Genomic DNA, 16,809 nt, shown 5'->3' on the forward strand with positions numbered 1-16,809 from the left:
CGCCATGCTCTACCAGTTGAGCTACAGAGGACCACAACCTGACACATGACAACCACCACACCAAACAATTACTCCATGGGGTCAGAGATACAGGCCCTGATCAGGCCTACCACTGCTGTGTCGTCAGCAAACTTAATGATGGTGTTGGAGTCATGCTTGGCCATGCAGTCATGGGTGAAGAGGGAGTACAGGAGAGGACTGAGCACGCACCCCTGAGGGGTGTTACCTACCCTTACCACCTGGGTGCGGCCCGTCAGGAAGTCCAGGATCCAGTTGCAGAGGGAGGTGTTTAGTCCCAGGGTCCTTAGCTTAGTGATGAGCTTTGAGGGCACTATGGTGTTGAACGCAGAGCTGTAGTCAATGAATAGCATTCTCACGTAGGTGTTCCTTTTGTCCAGGTGGGAAATGGCAGTGTGGGGTGCAATAGAGATTGAATCATCTGTGGATCTGTTGGGCGGTATGCAAATTCGAGTGGGTATAGGGTTTCTGGGATAATGGTGTTGATGTGACCAGCCTTTCAAAGCACTTCATGGCTACAGACGTGAGTGCTACGGGTCGGTAGTCATTTAGGCAGGTTACCTTAGTGTTCTTGGGCACAGGGACTATGGTGGTCTGCTTGAAACATGTTGGTATTACAGACTCAGTCAGGTAGAGGTTGAAAATGTCAGTGAAGACACTTGCCAGTTGGTCAGCGCATGCTCAGAGTACACGTCCTGGTAATCCGTCTGGCCCTGCGGCCTTGTAAATGTTGATCTGTTTAAAGGTCTTACTCACTTCGGCTACGGAGAGAGTGATCACACAGTCGTCCGGAACAGCTGATGCTCTTATGCATGCTTCAGTGTTGCTTGCCTCGAAGTGAGCATAGAAGTAATTTAGCTCATCTGGTAGGCTCGTGTCACTTGGCAGCTCGCGGCTGTGCAATATGCAGTTCTAACAACAACAAAATGGACACCCCACCACTGTTTTTGGTGAACAGCTGAGGGATGGGGCTGGAGAAATGTAACCACTGCCAAATTCATAGACAGAGCTATGGATACAAGGACTGACCATCCATGAGATCAAAATGATAGTTTTAACCATGTTTTGAGGCTATCCAGTGTTTACAATTACATTGTTTAAAAAGGAGAGTAAAACAAGCGTATATTCTGGGTTCTGATGGTGAACGTGAGTTGAACTAAGCTCATGAGGCATTTGTAAGTTATTTTCTTCAAGAATCAATGGGTATTATTTGTTATTTTTCTATTTTTCTTCTTTTTTATATTTACTTATTAATTTTTTACTTAACACTTATTATTCTTAAAACTGCATTGTGATTAAGGGCTTGTAGGTAAGCATTTCACTGTAAGGTCTACACCTGTTGTATTTGGCGCATTTGACAAATACAATTTGATTTGATTTGATTATTAATTTAAAAGTCCAAAATGGATGTACCAATCGGAGATTGGCCCTTTAAATACATAGGCCTAGCTTCAGCTATCGAGCTGCTTTATAAATAACTGTCTCCAGGCACATATTTTTGGAGACATAGGTGATCGATACTTGTTTTCTGCATCCTTACACAACCTGTTCTTTGACATTTTGTAGCATTTGTCACTGCATCAATCCTACCTGTCAAAAGCCAGGAATCCATCTTGACGGCCGAATGGACAAATCTGGACCATTTCTGTTTTTATCACTAGAAAAGCATCAATAACAAAGACTGAACAACAACAGTACAGGACACAAAACATTACTTGAATTGTTGTAAAAGAAACCCCAGAAATATGAAAATAATTCAAGAGATATGATAATGACTAAAGCATTGTGCAATCACCTGCGTGCATGGGTGATTTACAGCAGCCCTTTTGCTAGCTGTTCCCATACCTCCAGTCAATGGCCAACGACTTTCCATTTAAAAGCGCATCTCGGCAGAAATACATATATATAATAAAAATCCATCATATTCTTTGCTAAATTAATATTGGGGAAACACTGTTACAGTGTGCTGCAGAGAGAAATGATGGTACCATTTCAAACCATGAACCGGACATTACATACAATTACACTAAAGTACATAGCAGTTTATTTAATAAACCTTGATTGAAATTGCCTTGAATTTCAACCATGACTATACCAGCCCACATATGCACATACAGTACCAAATACTGGATGGTCTAGACAGTGTGAGCCATTATAATGCAAAGCTGAGTGGGCAGTGTGGGCAGTGTGAATCCTGGCAGTGTGAATAAGCACTAATGGTGATCTGGGAAAATGTACATTGGATTCTGTTAATAAAATCCCTTTAGTCCCTTGTGGGAGTGTCTCTACTACCAATGAATCCTGGAGCACATAATAGATATTTACAACCATGGCATTGATCTTGGGAACTTGGCTTTACACAGAACCAATAGCCAGACTGATACACACCCAAACTGGAGCATGTAGAATTACAAGACAAACGTCCTTGTTTTGCCCTGCTAAAATGAATACTAAATTCAGTCAGTGCGATATATTCGAGGGTGAAATGAGATCTTGTGAACAGATTGTGGTCACTGTGTCTGCTGTGGAGTCATCGATCCTGTCTTATCGACCAATAAGTCTGATCCTGTCTAAAGGACCCGGGCTCCTCTGTAACCGACACTTGAATATGTTTAATTTCAACCTCAGTGACTTATTTAGCATGTGCAAACACAATACCATGGAATTACCCACATTTCTTAGAAATTTGAAGTTTCAACCCTTATTTTTATTTTTTTTACATTTTAGTCATTTTAGCAGACGCTCTTATCCAGAGCGACTTACAGTTAGTGAGTGCATAGATTTTCATACTGGCCCCCTGTGGGAATCGAACCCACACCCCTGGCGTTGCAAACGCCATGCTCTAACAACTGAGCTACAGAGGCAATGCTTTGACTTCAATGACTGAATAGACAGTATTTGTCTTTATATATATAATACTTTCTGGTATACTGAAATTGTTATTTGTGCATAGAACATTTAGTTTTTGTAACAGTCAACACATTCACTGAGATAAGCTGTTAAGTTTGCTGATTAACAACATATTCATAACATTCTGTATACAAAGGTATGAAGTATAACACATGCAATCTGTGTTTTTCATGAGTTTATTTCACCTTGATTTAACCAGGTAAGCCAGGTGAGAACAAGTTCTCATTTACAACTGCGACCTGGCCAAGATAAAGCAAAGCAGTGCGATAAAAAACAACACAGAGTTACATATGGGGTAAACAAAACATAAAGTCAAAAATACAACAGAAAATATATATACAGTGTGTGCAAATGTAGCAAGTTATGGAGGTAAGGCAATAAATAGGCCATAGTGCAAAATAATTTCAATTTAGTATTAACACTGGAATGATAGATTTGCAAGAGATGATGTGCAAATAGAGATACTGGGGTGCAAATGAGCAAAATAAATAACAATATGGGGATGAGGTAGTTGGGTGGGCTAATTTCAGATGGGCTGTGTACAGGTGCAGTGATCGGTAAGGTGCTCTGACAACTGATGCTTAAAGTTAGTGAGGGAGATAAGTGTCTCCAGCTTCAGAGATTTTTGCAGTTCGTTCGATTTATAGATGACCTGGAGCCAGTGGGTTTGAGACGAATATGTAGTGAGGACCAGCCAACAAGAGCGTACAGGTCACAGTGGTGGGTAGTATATGGGGCTTTGGTGACAAAACGGATAGCACTGTGATAGACTACATCCATTTTGCTGAGTTGAGTGTTGGAGGCTATTTTGTAAATGACATCGCTGAAGTCAAGGATCGGTAGGATAATCAGTTTAACGAGGGCATGTTTGGCAGCATGAGTGAAGGAGGCTTTGTTGCGAAATAGGAAGCCGATTCTAGATTTAACTTTGGATTGGAGATGCTTAATGTGAGTCTGGAAGGATAGTTTACAGTCTAACCAGACACCTAGGTATTTGTAGTTGTCCACATACTCTAGGTCAGACCCGCCGAGAGTAGTGATTCTAGTCGGGTGGGCGGGTGCCAGCAGCATTCAATTGAAGAGCATGCATTTAGATTTACTAGTGTTTAAGAGCAGTTGGAGGCTACGGAAGGAGTGTTGTATGGCATTGAAGCTCGTTTGGAGGTTTGTTAACACAGTGTCCAATGAAGGGCCAGATGTATACAAAATGGTGTAGTCTGCATAGAGGTGGATCTGAGAGTCACCAGCAGCAAGAGCGACATCATTGATATACACAGAGAAAAGAGTCGGCCCGAGAATTGAACCCTGTGGAACCCCCATAGAGACTGCCATAGGTCCAGACAACAGGCGCTCCGATTTGACACATTGAACTCTATCTGAGAAGTAGTTGATGAATCAGGCGAGACAGTCATTTGAGAAACCAAGGCTATTTAGTCTGCCAATAAGAATGCGGTGGTTGACAGAGTCGAAAACCTTGGCCAGGTCGATGAAGACGGCTGCACAGTACTGTCTATTATCGATCACGGTTATAATATCGTTTAGGACCTTGAGCGTGGCTGAGGTGCACCCATGACCAGCTCGGAAACCGGACTGCATAGCGGAGAAGGTACGGTGGGATTCGAAATGGTCGGTGATCTGTTTGTTAACTTGGCTTTCAAAAACTTTCGAAAGGCAGGGAAGGATGGATATAGGTCTGTAACAGTTTGGATCTAGAGTGTCACCCCCTTTGAAGAGGGGGATGACCGCGGCAGCTTTCCAATCTCTGGGGATCTCAGACGTTACAAAAGAGAGGTTGAACAGGCTAGTAATAGGGGTTGCGACAATTTCGGCTGCTAATTTTAGAAAGAAAGGGTCCAGATTGACTAGCTCAGATGATTTGTAGGGGTCCAGATTTTGCAGCTCTTTCAGAACATCAGCTGTCTGAATTTGTGTGAAGGAGAAGCAGGGGGGGGGGGGGGGGCAAGTTGCAGCGGAGGGTGCAGAGCTGGTGGCCGGGGTAGTGGTAGCCAGGTGGAAAGCATGGCTAGCCGTAGCAAAATGCTTGTTGAAATTCTCGATTATTGTAGATTTATCGGTGGTGATAGTGTTTCCTAGCCTCAGTGCAGTGGGCAGCTGGGAGGAGGTGCTCTTATTCTCCATGGACTTTACAGTGTCCCAAAACATTTTGGAGTTAGTGCTACAGGATGCACATTTCTGTTTGAAAAAGCTAGCCTTTGTTTTCCTAACTGCTTGTGTATATTGGTTCCTAACTTCCCTGAAAAGTTGCATATCGTGAGGGCTATTCGATGCTAATGCAGTACGCCACAGGATGTTTTTGTGCTGGTCAAGGGCAGTCAAGTCTGAGGAGAACCAGGGGCTATATCTGTTCTTAGTTCTGAATTTTTTGAATGGGGCATGCTTATTTAAGATTGAGAGGAAAGCACTTTTAAAGAACAACCAGGAATCCTCTACTGACGGAATGAGATCGATATCCATCCAGGATACCTGGGCCAGGTCAATTAGGAAGGCCTGCTCGCTAAAGTGTTTTAGGGAGCGTTTGACAGTGATGAGGGGTGGTCGTTTGACCGCAGACCCGTTACGGATGCAGGCAATAAGGCAGTGATCGCTGAGATCCTGGTTGAAGACAGCGGAGGTGTATTTAGAGGGTAAGTTAGTCAGGATGATATCTATGAGGGTGCCCATGTTCACGGATTTAGGGTTGTACCTGGTAGGTTTCTTGATAATTTGTGTGATTGAGGGCATCTAGTTTGGATTGTAGGATGGCCGGGGTGTTAAGCATATCCCAGTTTAGGTCACCAAGCAGTGCGAATTCTGAGGATAGATGGGGGGCAATCAATTCACATATGGTATCCAGGGCACAGCTGGGGACTGAGGGTGTCTGTAGCAAGCGGTAACAGTGAGAGACTTATTTCTGGAAAGGTGGATTTTTAGAAGTAGGAGCTCAAACTGTTTGGGCACAGACCTGGATAGTATGATAGAGCTCTGCATCTCTACAGTAGATTGTGTGCTAATGCAGTGAATAACTCAAACTTAGGAAGGAGGCTTCTGATGTTAACATACAAAAAGCCAAGGCTTTTACAGTTACAGAAGTCAACAAATGATAGCGCCTGGGGAGTAGGAGTGATACTGGGGGCTGCAGGGGTTAACCTCTACATCACCAGAGGAACAGAGGAGGACTAGAACAAGGATACGGCTAAAGGCTTTAAGAACGGGTCTTCTAGTGCGTTGGGTACAGAGAATAAAAGGGGCAGATTTCCGGGCGTTGTAGAATAGATTCAGGGCATTATGTACAGACAAGGATATGGAAGGATATGAGTACAGTGGAGGTAAACCTAAGCGTTGGGTAACAATGAAAGAGATAGCATCACTGGAGGCACCAATTGAGCCGGTCTCCGCGTGTATGGGGGGTGGAACAAAGGAGCTATTTGAGGCAGATGAGAGGGACTTGGGGCTCTACAGTGAAATTGTACAATAAGAACTAACTGGAACAGCAATAGGCAAGGCATATTGATATGGGAGAGAGGCATAAAGCAATCACAGGTGTTATTCGAGAGAGCTAAGACAACAACTGGTAATGGCGATGAAAGTTTGGGCTGAGGCTAAACAGATAAAACAGGACAGGGTACCGTGTAAAGGAACAGTCCAGCAGGCATCAGCTGTGCAGCTGAGTGATCATAAGGCATAATAGGGTATTGGTCCTCCACGAGCTGACAGAACAGCTTCAATGCACCTTGGCATAGATTCGACAAGTGTCTAACTGTATAGGAGGGATGCAACACCATTCTACCAGGAGAAATTCCATAATTTGGTGTTTTGTTGATGGTGGTGGAAAACGCTGTCTCAGGCGCTGCTCCAGAATCTCCAATAAGTGTTAAATTGGGTTGAGATCTGGTAACTGAGACACACACACACACACACTTTAAACACCCAATGCTCCTTTGAGACCCCTCTTTCAAAGTCACTGAGATCTCTTCTTCTAGCCATGGTAGCCAACATTTCATACATGACCCTAAGCATGATGGGATGCTAATTGCTTAATTAACTCAGGAACCACACCTGTGTGGAAGCACTTGCTTTCAATATACTTTGTATCCCTCATTTACTTATTTTGGCAGTTATCTGTACCCTTACAGTTCCTTGATACCAAGAAACAGTCCACCTTAAAGTCTGGCTAACTTTGTTTGTGCTCTTTTATTATGATAGGCAGTGAGGAAATAACTTTTTATTGTGGCATATTTAGTAGAGGCTCAAAGTAATACAACAATGTCTCTCTCTGGAATGATTACATTGGCATCAGTACTTATAAAACAGGAACATTGGATTCGACTAGAGCTCAATGAAATGAAAAAACGAAAAGGATGTTGTCCCGTTTCTAGCAGCTGCCAAAGGATCATGGGATTTTCACAGTTCCTGACAGCCTCTATAAAGAGCCTGGTGGAATCCACAAAGCCTCCCGCGCCAGGCTCAGTCAGGATCTATCAAACACAAGGCTAGGCTAGGCACTTCACTCTGACAGTACAGCACACACAGTCTTCTAGACCAGACCTTAAAGGGGTAATCCTTTATCTACTTCCCCAGAGTCAGATGAACTTGTGGATACAATCTTTATGTCTCTGTGTCCAGTATGAAGGAAGTTAGAGGTAGTTTTGCGAGCCATTGGTCTATGGGTATCTGATAGGTCTATGGATCTATAGCATGTTAGCAGATACCAATATACTTCCAGTCATTGCACTAACGATAGTTAGCAATTACGCTAGTGCTAGTTAGCAACTTCCTTCAAACTGCACGCAGAGACAAAAATTGTATCCACGAGTTCATCTGACTCTGGGGAAGTAGATAAAGGGCCTCATTGTCAAAATCCCAAAGTATCCCTTTAAGCTTGCTATCTACATATGGAGGGGTGGAAAAAACGACTATTAATTATATCAATCAATATTATGAGCAATAAAGTGAGCACCTATGTTATGTAAAGTGTATACACTCTTAGAAAAAAAGAATCTAAAAGGGTTCTTCAGCTGTCCCCATAGGAGAACCCTTTGAAGAACCCTTGATGGTTCCAGGTAGAACCTTTTGGAGGGTTCTACATGGAACCCAAAATGGTTCTATCTGGAACCAAAAAGGGTTTTACCTGGAACCAAAAAGGGTTCTCCTATGGGTACAGCCGAAGAACCCTTTTGAGTGTAGAGTAAAGTATAGTATGGTCTAGCTTCTAGATTATAGCCTACCTCTAGATGTGTGTCCTAACTGTCCATTCTAAAATGCTCTCTGTGCACTTTCAATTACGAAACATAATCACTTGTTAAGATATTATCTCAAAGTGTAGTCATACCCCTCTCACAATAAAGCGTGAGATTCTATACAGGTTTCCGTTCCAACGATACACTATCACGATCCATCCTTAAAAGGCAGTGTGGCCAGTCGCCTATTGAACAGACACTCGAAGGAGGGAAAAAACACACACTCACTCCAATGTAAACACGCCTTAGCACAGGGAAAGTTTTCTTTAAATGTGAGCTTGGAATCTGCTCGAGAAACTCACCAGTGATCACGTCCCTGTACAGAGAGTGTAACTCATCTCAACAACACCTTGTTGTGTTTATGTGCAAAGAGAGGTTCGGATCCCTCTTTAGGGGCTAGGCCAGCCACCCCTTTTCTCTGTGAAGTGATGGAGACCATGTCTACAAGAGCTTTACTAAATACTTTATCTCTCTCTCCCCCATCTCTTGGTCTCTCCCTCTATGCGAACCATTGTTCACCCCCGCTCAAACACAGCAGAGGACACAGAGAGAGTCCTGGCGAAAATAATCGATCTATCACAGCTCGATTGAACAGAGGGAGTTGTCCGTGGCAACTTGGCTGGAATACAATACAACTATTTCTAAAGGTTTTAAGTAAGGCTCATACAGAATGTTAAGAGATGGCTATTGGACTACAATATAAATGTTGTTGTTGTTTTTAGGACTTACTGTATGGGGATCTATTTTAGGCTGACGTTAAAGGTAGACTCAGTGAGATGACGTTGCAACGAACAGCACACAGATATTTAGATGAGTGCGATGCAATACTTTGCTCTCACACAGTCACACAGAGTATCTGCACATGTGCAAGGTGCGCTTCACGCTGCCAAAACAGCAGAGAAGTTAAGCCTCGGCTTCAATGCTTTTGTTGAAGAAATTGACCCACTGTTTACTTTGTCCAACGTCATGCAAAAGCCAGTGCTCTGCTATTGTGTCAACACTTGTACCAGGGTTGATCATTTACATGTCTAACATCAGCTCTCTTGCGCTAAAGTGGGAGGGGTGGAAATATCTGAGGTATGTCCTTAAAAACATGCGCCAAAGTGCCAATTTTAGGCAGCGCAACTGGGGATATTTTAGACCCACCAAAAGCTGGTCTTAGCGGTAAGGCAGTTGGTTAAGGCATCAATTTTGCCAGAGGAGGAGCACAGTAGCCTAATCAGTATCCTATCAACAATGTTTTATAAAAACAATATCACCTTTGTGAGCAGCAAAACTGTTTACATTTATTTTGTCCAGCTTCTGTGAAAAGTTTGTACTCATTATGTGCGATTCCCATGAAATGAAAGATGTCAGAGACTGTAGGAAGCTAGTTTAGAAACATCATCTGATTATTGTTTTTAGTTTTTTTTAAATGCATCTTCCACTTTCCTCTGTCGGGCCGTGGTGCTAAATCCACTATTGATATTTGCCTGTTTGTTTGTTTACGTTTACAAATCTTCACGAAATAGGACAAATATAAGCAACCCCCAAATAATAATAAATATTATTATTTTTATTATTATTATTATACGTGGCAAAGTCCCCATACAGGCCATATCAACAGCTAAAGGTAGGCTCATTTTATTTGGTAGGCAATGTCCATGGCTTGGACATTCAATGCAATTCGAAATGCAAATTCAATGTGTAGGATAATATTTCCATGTTGAAGCCAATAAAAAAATTTAGACATAAAAAAAACTGGATACATGTTTATTATAACTAGCCCTATTATAGGGTTACTGTATAGTATTTAATAAACTATCTTCAACGGAAAGGACAAACCAGATTTTGTGGGTTTTGACACTCTTATGTAGGTGTCATACCCAGGCAATAAAATATCACAATATGTCACAACGTTTCTAAATAAGTGGCATAACAGTGTTATGACAATGTAATGACATGTTATGATGAGTTATGTCAGCTGTTACGACATGGTTATGCTTAAAATAAAATGTTACCCTAAACTTTAAAGTTATAAAATGAAACTAAGATACATTTTCTAATCTACACACACACACAGCTGCAGTTGGCTGGGGTGTATCCTGTTGTACCATCTCAATCACTGCTTCCTCCTGAGCAGCCAAATATAGCCCTATATGATTACCTTCTGTAAAGGTGCCAGCTGGTCACATCTGTCTACCCATGAATCAAACTCTTATTTTCACCTGACCTCCTCATAATGAACATGCCCCCAATCCTGTCCCCATGCCGCACAAAAAGTGTGTTTATAGTAGTGATGGGGGGAAAAAAATCTATATCGTATTGTATCGTTTTGACAATATCACAATATTATTTTTGAGCTAGTTGGCAGTACCTGCACCAAAACTCCAGTATATTTCCTTCATAGCTTGTTCTCCATCTTCTTTTTAAATATGGAGCCAATTTGTTTTCAGCACTTTTATTTCCTTGACTGGTCAAAACTCGTTTTCTCATGTTCTCTCGTCTCTCTGCAGCAGAAATATGGTGAGCAATATGTTTGGAACATCAAATCACAATAAAATCACAGTATCGAATCGCAATACATATAGAATTGTGAGAATTGCAATACATATCGTATCGGCCCCTAAGTATCGTGACAGTATCGTATCGTGAGATCCCTGGCAATTCCCAGCTTATACCCAGCTTATAATAGTTTATACCCTCCATCCCTCTGCACGCACACATGCAGTGTACCAGATGGTCTGTCGCATTCCAATCCTATTCACATATGCCAAGTATCCAAAGGAACCACTTGGGACCATTTGGGAAGAGTACTAACTCTTGAGGTACAGTTCTGTCCAGACGTAACAGACTATGTATTGGACACTCAGGAGAAAGTAATCTCTGTATTGACAGAGACTTGGCTTGCAGGATCCCTGCTGTGTACTGTGAATCACAGAGTGAGATGGCTTAGTGTCCTTGAATTATTTGTTTCTCTCTTACTTTCATTACATAGTCAACACTGCTGCTTTCACTTTCTTTCACTTTTGGAGAGTTTTATTTGTTTGTTTGTTTGTTTGTTTGTTTGTTTACCTCTTACAATATTAATATCTGCTCTTTAGATGTTTTGATATGGGTGTGATTTTATTTATAGTAGCTGTTCTTTAATTTAATGTTCAAAACAAATAAATGATGAATGCATGCAGTGATACCATGAGCTCACACAGAAGTCACAGATTGCTAAGAGGCTTTGAAGGAAAGAGCATGAGGGGTGATACATTACAGAAACACTAATAACAAAGGATTAGAAGCCAAAAGAGAAAGATCTGTGGGCGAGAGAGAACATTTTGTGTAGATTACCACCCAGGGTAAAGACTTATTTCAAAATCCCCATTTCAATTTCATGCATTTCTCCAAACCTGTAGTTGAAACCTGAACAAAAATGTTTAAAATTGATACACATCCAATTGCCTAGCAGTCCTGCAGCACAGTAAGTTGTTTTATCACTAACAACTGTATGTTTCACTGGGTGCTCACAAGCAAATGGGCCTTGAATGCCAATGGGGACAGGTGAGTGATAGATTAACCATGCTTACCGATTGCTACCCTGCCAGAAACAGTGTTGAGTGGTCTGTCTGTCACGGTTCCCGACATTGATAGGGGAATAGCCAGGAGAGAGACTCTCTTGTTAGTTAGCATCAGGAACAAGGCCTGAGCTCATTTCCCATTTAGCAACTCTCATTACTAGCATCCAGAACAATAAGGGTTTGTTGGTGCCTTGGCGTGCTGGGTGTATGAGTGGTGGAATAGAGCGCGTACAGTCCTGCTATGACGACATTACGAGGATGGAGAGTAATGACTCCTCATGGCGCCATGATGAGAGGGAAAAGTCTTCAGCTCTACTGGCAATATGAGCAGTAGCCTAATACATATCCACATAGTGTGAGGAGAACCACACAGCAGACCAGGCTCCAGAGACATTTTCTGTAAGAGTAAAATCTATGTTATTTCATCTCGGTGCTTATAGTGACGTACTGTATGGTCAGAGGTACTGTATGTAAAAAGAGGCGGCTCTCACGCCATCTATAAAAACATACCGTATAGCCAGGAAGCCCGCAGGTTGAGCTCGTAGTCATAACTACTTTTTAACACCCTTTATTTATTTAACACTGTGTCATGTATGTAACACTCACCTCTGTGACAATTTTGATAAGGGTTAAATACAATTTCAATCCACAGTGGAAGTTGTGTGTACTGTATTTTGATAAGGGTTAAATACCATTTCAGAATTGCTGTAGGCTACAAGACCACAACCACATAGCCAGTGGCTCGCCAGTCCCCTGATACCCAATGGGTTTTTTCCCCTTCACGGTAGTTGATCCAAAAGTGTAAAAGTTGGTCTCCAACCCTAGTAAAATAAATGACTTGTATGCCCCCAGCAGTCTGGCGCAGGTTGAAGGTTCTCTGGAAGTCTGCCCTAAACCGCTTCCCACTTTATCAACAGCACCATTTTCTACTTAAGAGGCCCTCTTGAGTCAATGTTTTCAGACGTCAACACCGATCAAGGTGGCCCTTAAACTTATTTAAACAGCCTTCAGAGTGAGTATATTACTCAATGACGAGATCAGTAGGTAGACATGATAGACTGTAAATGCTCAGGCGGTTTGGCAGTCCCTGCACAACCAAGGAGTCGAGAGCAGTAGCCATTTTGTATTTGATTATGACTTATCTTTTACTTCTCCCTGTTGTATCTCTGTCTCATGCATTATGTACTGATGAGTGTCTGGAGTGTGGGAGAAACGCTAAGCCCCCTGGTGGGAAGACCAAAGCTATTATACAGTTATAATCTGCTTCCCCACCCATGTCCCAGAGTGCCCTCCGTCTGGAATGAAAGTGCCTTGCACCATGACCACACTGATATCATCTCCTAGTGGACTCGCAGACTGTGAAACATAAGTGTTTAAGATGAGCTCTGCTCCACAGTATTTGTATTGGGTGAATTTATAAAAAATGCTTGTTTTGTGAAGTGTTTGTACAGATATTGGACACACCCAAGAACCAACACTATGATGTACTTAGGGCCACAACAGTCCTTTGTATATCTTCTAATCTAGTTCTAATGTCAACAGGGGTGTGTAAAGCTCCAAGATTTTAGTGAATCAAGTGTGATTAATAATTTCTCACACAAATAGGAGGACATGAAGCATGATGATGTAATGATGGCATATCAAGTCTTGCATGGATGTTGTAATTGCTGAAGTATAAACACAGCAACTCAAATAATTAACCAACAATAACATTTTGGTAATAAGGCCGACAATTACTCAACAGAGTCCCTATGATTAGGCTTTAGCTTTGATGAAAATCGTCATACAAAATCAAAGACAGAAGTGTTTCAACACAACAACCATCAAAATAAGAGTTAAATTGATTCAACATCCAGGATCTTTGATCAGATGACCAAGGCAGCAGATTGCTTCCAGTTATTTGGGATGTTTTCAGAGAAAATAAGGTTATCTAGGAAAATAACAGTAATAAGCTGCTTGAATAATATCAATCAATAAAGATTTAATTGTGATCTTTTTGTAGACAAAATAAAAAAAACTTTAATTGGAAACATCATGTGTTTGGATTTTCTTTATATATCAGAATTCCTCTAATTCATCACCACCCACACACAATGTTGCTTTAAATCCTTTCTAAAGTCACTGATAATAACTCATACTTCTCTCCTCAGGTCTATCCTAAAGGCACACAGATTTGATGAAAACATCTGAGTCAAAACAAGTCAATTAGTTTCCCCTGCTTTGGGCCAAACTGCTGGGGTGGAGAAAAACCATTTTTGCAGAGAGGATGAATACCACCAAGACATGCGAGTAACCAATCTGAATCAAGGAGCACAAAGCAAGGGCGAGCGGTCTCTCAGAGAAACCAAATACACAGGAAAACGTCATTCCTTTCTTTCTGAACTCTTTCCGCAGTTCACTTCATAGATCCTTCTAGGTATTTGTATAAATGGACAAACTTGTTCCCGATATTGTTCCTGTGATTGCTTTAGTAATCAGGATTTTCCACAATTCAGCACTTTATCACTTATGGCAGTTTGAAAAAAGAAAATACTGGAATTTCTAAGTATCACACTATCATAACTAGGTTAAATGACATCAGTGCTTTCAAATAACGTCCCCATTCACCTTCATGAATACTTCCCTTGTACCTTCTGTTTCTTACCCAACTGACATCAAAGCGCTAAAGCTAAACATCCGGGTGGACAGAGGTAGAAGTCACATTTAATCCAGCATCGCCAGTGAGTCCGGGAAACACACTTGACAAATAAAATCTGTATTACCATGGAACTGACATATATCAATGAGCAGCCAGCATATGTTTTGCTTGTGTGCACTGCGGCAAAAATGCTAGTGTGATTACATTATTCTAAACAGAGCTCAAGGTATTTAGTTAATCAGTAACCCCTTTACAGTGGCCATTGAAACACTCAGCTGATCTAAGAAGAGACATGGCTATTCACTAGACCTTAGGTGTTTTATGTACTTGGAAGTTTGACAGTGCATTTCACAATCATCATCTCGCTGAGTTTAGAAAAGGAACATTTATGAAAGACCTCACAACACGAGGTTGTCAACTTGTCACAACAACCTCTCCTCAATTTTGAGCATTATATTTAAAAAAAGCAGTTGAGATGCTTGTTTTTGTCCTCTGGAGTTGAAATTAGACAAGAGATGTCTGACTTTTCAGAGTTAAGAGCTTGCAGAACTGTCTGAGTTTTGACACACATTTCAAGTTTCTTCACCTTATGTCAAATCAACCTCGACATTTCAGAGAGAATCTGATGCACTTCCATTGCACCTGTCGCAGAACGAACTGAAAGGAATCTGTGTTTCCTCTCAAGTCCTTTGTGGATGAGGAGCAGGTTAATCGGAAAGGTCCTGTCAATCATGACAGGGTCCTCTGTAAAAACCACCAATCTGTATCGATCTGTCAAATAAACAGGCCAGTGCTGAGACTAGTGAGTGAACACCGAGCAAACATCGGACATTACTTCTCTGAGTTATTTTCTCTTTTAATTTCCTGGGAGGGACTAGATGCAATACCCAATGAATCCCAGGAGAGATAAGACTATAAATACTTCAGTCATTGTGTTTTTTATGTAATGTCCACAGTCGACTCTAATCGAAACCATTTCCAAGGGTCCGTAATGACCACCATAATGGCTGGTGGAAGGAAATGTTACATTCAAGTGGTTTTCCATTTCAAAGTTACCATGCAAATTTCTTCTCATTTACCAGTCATATTCCACAAGTTTCAGATTCCCATCTCTCATACCCAACTCCCCTATTCTATCAGGGCTGTCCAATAACCACCCCAAATGATAGAAATTACTAGGTAAAACCAGCTATTTCTTCTGACCCATCTGAATGGCTTTAGATTCATGGCATCATGAGCATACTTGATCTTTGTCCCCTTGAGAAATATGATGCTCGTTTAGACTGCTCGGAGACATCACTTCCTGCTAATGCAGCATCAGCTAGGTGATCATCAAATCTCTTAAGGTCATATCTAGGACTGCATATTTTGCACCTCCCCTTTTGAAATACTGAAAGAACAACATAGATGTATCAAGCTTCACCTAATTCGCTACTACAGCTGCTCAATATCAACAGCATAGGGTAAATCAAGTCAAATTAAGAATCCATATGTTTTATCACCATATCTCCTAGCTAGGCAGATAACGTGTGTTGTGTCTGCTGAGGGCAGCATTATGAAGGTGACCTTACCCTCCATGTTCTTTACACTTAATAGCTTTCAGACTCATTGCTCATCCCTCAGACGGAATCTGATATTTATAACGGCCAGACAGTCAGGAAGAGTGACAGCATGACACCAAGGTTGTCCTCTGTGCTATAAAAAGCCCAGACAAACGGCAGTAGGGGAATGTAAACTAAACACCCTCCCAAAATGATAAACGCTGCTATGTCCAGATACATCGGAAAGTATTCAGACCCCTTGACTTTTCCCACATTTTGTTACGTTACAGCCTTATTCTAAAATGGATTAAATTAAACATTTCCCGTAGCAATCTACACACAATACCCCATAATGACAAAACGAAAACAGGTTTTTAGAAATTTTTGCAAAAAAACAACAGAAATACCTTATTTACATAAGTATTCAGACCCTTTGCTATGAGACTTGAAATTGAGCTCAGGTGCATCCTGTTTCCATTGATCATCCTGAGATGTTTCTAAAACTTGATTGGAGTCCACCTGTGGTAAATTCAATTGATTGGACATGATTTGGAAAGGCACACACCTGTATATATAAGGTTCTACAGTTGACAGTGCATGTCAGAGCAAAAACCAAGCAATGAGGTCGAAGGAATTGGCCGTAGAGCTCCGAGACAGGATTGTGTTGAGGCACAGATCTGGGGAAGGGTACCAAAAAATGTCTGCAGCATTGAAGGTCCCCAAGAACACAGTGGCCTCCATCATTCTAAAATGGAAGAAGTTTGGAACTACCAAGACTCTTCCTAGAACTGGATGCCCGGCCAAACTGAGCAATTGGGGGAGAAGGGCCTTGGTCAGGGTGGTGACCAAGAACCCGATGGTCACTCAGACAGAGCTCTAGAGTTCCTCTGTGGAGATGGGAAAACCTTCCAGAAGGA

Source organism: Coregonus lavaretus, assembly GCF_964263955.1.
Source record: "Coregonus lavaretus genome assembly, chromosome: 36".
Taxonomy (NCBI): domain Eukaryota; kingdom Metazoa; phylum Chordata; class Actinopteri; order Salmoniformes; family Salmonidae; genus Coregonus; species Coregonus lavaretus.